Genomic DNA, 5,082 nt, shown 5'->3' on the forward strand with positions numbered 1-5,082 from the left:
CTATGAGATTGGCTTATATAATTAGATTTGTTATTGCACATCTGGATTACGAATTATTTATGTTATTGCTCATAAAATATTCAAACAATAAAATGTAATTCATTTAATATATAATTGATTTTGAGCAAATCGACGATCAACTTTTGGTCTACTTGCGCAAGTGCCAATGCATCGCTTCGGTAGTCTGGTTGTCACCCGTCACTCGATGTCTTTACTCACGACAACGGCGCAAAACTAATTCTTCCTGCAATAAAACTCTTTTATTGTTTATTGAATAACATTACTCCAATTGACGAACGGCCACGAATCTACGTGACTAAACTGTTCGCGATAGTTTTTCGCAAACATTCAAGAATTTTTACGACTATACGGTATTTGGAATAAATCCGAGATTAAATATACGTAAAAAGTCAGCTTTTTAATCGAAATTAAATCAATGATATTATGAAATATACAACTTAATTTACTTAATGAAGAATTAACTTGGTTCTATAAATAATTTTTCTTGTTTAATAATAAAAACAGGTTTTTATGGGTTGTATTTTTAAAAGATATAATCTGATTTGCAACGGATGTGTTGTATGAGCGTAATATTTAAATAGAAGAATATTTATATTTATATACACATATTTATATATACATATATATTAGGGTGGTCCTTAATATGGACATTTTCGAATTTCCTTGCTTCCAAGGGCTCAAATAGTTCCAAATTGATAAAAAACAATTCTCTGAAAGTTTTAGCTCTTAATATTATCTTTTAGATAGAGCGCAATTCAGTCAAAGTTTTATATATATATATATATATATATATATATATATATATACTAGCCGACCCGGCAAACATTTGGTAGCCATAAAAAATATTACCCGTTTAGTATATCTTAATTATTGTCAATGTAGTAGTATGTGGTATGAAAGAAAAAGGGTGAACCAACACAAAATATATGGAAAGTTTATCCACTGCAAAGCATCCCACATATAATTAGCTGGTGCATATTGATAGTAATAGTCTATAAAGTACCAGCCTAATGTGGAATTTCATTTGAATTAAATTGGCACATTTGAAAATTGAAGGTTCTGATATAGTATTATCTCACTTTTTATTAACTCATTTTTGAAATATACTGTGGCATGCCTACTGAATTCCAACCCGAGATTTTCAAAAGCTTTGTGGAAAATTTTCCAGCTTTTTCATAGGTTTGTGTGCTGCCAAGTACACTTGACTTGGCAGCACACCAAGTCAAGTGCTATCAAGAACTTCTGTATCTTCAGATTTCAATATTGAATTTCTACATTTTGTTGCTAAAATTGCTCTTTCTGAAAATCATGCATGTACTATGCACCATTTGTGCAATCGGGAAAAATTTGTACAATGGAATAATCCTAAAAATCTTGAGGGTGGACAATACTTATCACTGAGAAATATGAAAAATAGACCTTAGCCGATTCTCAATCATACTGAACGTAATAATTTTTTTTTATATAAAAATGGGTGAAATCTTTTCACATGTTTTTGTCAAGAAATATTCAACATATTCTTAAATACACATACGACATACGTAGCATTAAAAAAATAATTTATATACGATATGAAAGCAATAAATATGTGCAAAATTTGGCAAATCAAGTTGTCAAATTATTAATTAAAAATATTTAGAAACAAAATCTTATTAGCATATACTTGGAATAGAGTTTCGGCAATTCCGAAATTATAATTTACATATTCATTAAAATGACTTTGTCTAATAAATATAATATAATTTTCATTACATATTATTCGTACATGGCAAATTTATATTTGCAATAAATTATTTTATCCTTGTTTTTATTTCAAACTAGCAGTAAATGTACATTTTTAACTTAGTTCCTTCGTAACCGTTTGTATGACTCGATGGCCTGTTATGCTTTTGCTCCGGAATATAAAACGGCAATTAACTCATCAGAGTTTTGCATAAAGACTTAATCTATAAATTGAATCTATAATGTTTTTAGTCCTTACCTGTTTGCATCATGCCACCATTTGCATTAATTAGAACTTCAACCAATGGATCATCTTCGTGTGGTCTTTTAAATCATGATGAAAGATTTTTTAAAAATGAATTAATAATAAACCTTAACAGTAAAGGTAATTTGATAAAACCATATAAATTAGAGAAAAATCTTTACATGCTGAAAATATTCAAAGCAGTATATTCAACAAATTAAGAACTATTTTTCTACGCAAGAGTACCTCACGCTACATACATTAAGATAGTAAATATTTCAAAAACAATATCTGATTTGAATAAAACCTTCAAGAGATAGCGCCTAGAAAGAAAGTTGAATTACGGCTATTTTATTGATGGTTTCTCCAAGCCATATTCTTCTCCATTTTGTTAATTTTTTCATACAATATGTTACCAGTGAAACATAAAAAGCTTAATATTCATCATTAAATTCAGCATCATCAAATAACTTAAAAATATGCTCGAAGTTTACTAAAATACATGCTTTATTACATGATTTTAGTGCAGAATCAATAAACTGACGCGGTACTATTACCGCCAATATTTAGAGCATAAACATGTGTATACCTTGCAATTATTTTTTAATTCTTCATCTGCTATAATTCAGAGTATAGACTTTAATCATCATTATTATGGACATTAGTTGAATAATTAATGAGTCTAATTATCTATTCTTTACTCTCAATCAGAGCGTTAAATTTTAAACATAATAGATTCTGATGAATAGACTGGACGCAGTAAAACTTCTTGTAAGAGATTTTGTATAAAACCGTTTTACAGATATAAATTTAACACAGATTTATAAAATGAGTCTTGAAATAAATTAGAAACTCGTAATTACTTTGTTACAGTAGATATAGACAGTACTACAGTTAAAAACAAATAGTACCAGGCATTCTTAACAAAAATAGGCCTAACGGGTCAAACTTATATCAATTTATAATTGAGGTCCTCCAAAATAGAAAATTTTAAAGGACTGAGGTGTAGTAAAATGCAATAGGTTGTCAAAAACGGAAAACTATACCCTTGAAATAAAGAAAATGGAAAACTTAAAATCAAATTTTTTGGGAGAGTATAGTGTAGTACAGAGGACAAAAAATTGTTTGTATTCTTTATTGACAATTCTTTTATTGTCTTAAAGGAAATAATCGACTATACTTACCATTTATTATATATTCTAGCAATTTTCTATAATACTCGTTCTAACATATGAAAAGTTAGAAGCAAATATTTAACACATGAAATTCTGCGACAATTACTATTTCCTTTTCAAAACTTTTGAAGTCACTTTCCATACAAAACTATTTATAAAAGGAACTGGAACTGCAGGTTCAGTTTAACACAAAAATAATCATAAAACTGGCTAATGTACTTGTTTTTAAGGCCAAAAAATAAATAAACTAGTGGGGTGCGTGCCTTAAGGCAAATTGCTGGAACTTTCCGTACCGTCACGAAATGTTCTAGGAATATTGAATGTTTTCAAATAGATTATTATTAATATTGTAACATTGTCTAATATTTATAAGAATTATATAAACTGAATTGCAAAGTTGAAATTATTTGTTTAAAGTATATTAGAACTATAGTCAGAATTAAAAATAAAATCTGAACTATTTTTGATATACAAAAAAGAATTTTTTTGAAAAAAAAACGTTGAAACAAAAATTTTTTTTCCAAAATTAATTATTTTGTTAAGACAAGCAGAAAGCTCTTTGAATCATTTAAATCGGACGCTTAGTTCTCTCAAAAACTGCCATTTTTTATACATTTAGCTCCGTATCTTTGAAATGGCTGTGCCTGCCTTTGCCAAAAACTAATAAACACTTTTTCCAATCATTACTAATTGAATGTTTTTTAGATCATTCAAATCGGATGCTCCGTTCTCTCAAAAACTCGATTTCTATTTTCTGCACTCTTTGCTCTTAATCCCCGTAACTGCTGGACCTGCCTTTGCCAAAAACTAATCAGCTCATCTCCCTATCAATAGGAATCGAATGTTTTTTAAACCATTCAAATCGGTTGATCCGTGTGCCCGAAAACGTGACTGGAAATTTGTATCCATACATACATACACACACACACACATCCATTTTTTCTGATGTATGCCAAAATGTTCACAAACCTTCAAAACGTCGAGAAATTAAAAAAAATTCAATTTCGATTTTTGACCCATTACAATAACTTACCCTACGGGAAGTTAAAAAATGATATAGACTCATAATAGATCAAACAAGACAGATCAAAAATTGAATCTTCTGGAATCAATATATACCAATTACCCCTTAAATGAAACTAAATCAAAATACCTTCAACCTATATATCTACATATTTTATTCTCAATTATGACATAATGGATTGACCTATTTTTTCTATCTTTCCAGGTCGCTATTGTAGAAAGGCCATCAAGAAGACTTCATTAAGACATCGATCCGCGTCCAGTTTTCTAATCAGATCGTATATTAAAATCAAATTAGACTCTAGCGGGGTCAAAACACGATGTAAAAACATTAAAAATACATGATATAATCATAATTAATGGCTTAAACAAAAAAAAATATTTCGATTTACGAAAGTAATGTATAGATTACTAGAAATAATTTGACGGTGAGTAATTGAAATCGATAATGAGATGGACGATGAACTAAACTAAAGTTAAAACTAAAATAAAGTTAATGTGTTGAAGATAAAATTAATATCGTGAATTAAATTTACATGATTTAAAATACTCACAGCAAATTTATCATGAGACATTTAATTTCAAATTAAATTTAAAACAAAATAAAAAAAAAATATAATTTCAAAACTAATGATAAAAATTTAATGTTACAACTTTAAATATATGTATTTAATTATACATAGTAGTAATGAGTGTATAAAATTTTAGTAACTAACTTCTAAAATTTCTGAAAATTGAACTCTTCAACGAAAATCATCATTTATGATTGAAGTTTTTTTCGCAAGTGTGAAATAAAATTGAATCGAAGTTAAGTTTTAGAGGTGTTTGAAATACTTTACCCTATAAAATAATTTCACCTGTAGATTATCTAAATCTAATCAATATTGGAATGAGTGT

The sequence above is a fragment of the Ctenocephalides felis genome, unplaced genomic scaffold (genome assembly GCF_003426905.1).
Source record: "Ctenocephalides felis isolate EL2017-DRISC unplaced genomic scaffold, ASM342690v1 CF-g0.4_SCAFFOLD_00845, whole genome shotgun sequence".
Taxonomy (NCBI): Eukaryota; Metazoa; Arthropoda; class Insecta; order Siphonaptera; family Pulicidae; genus Ctenocephalides; species Ctenocephalides felis.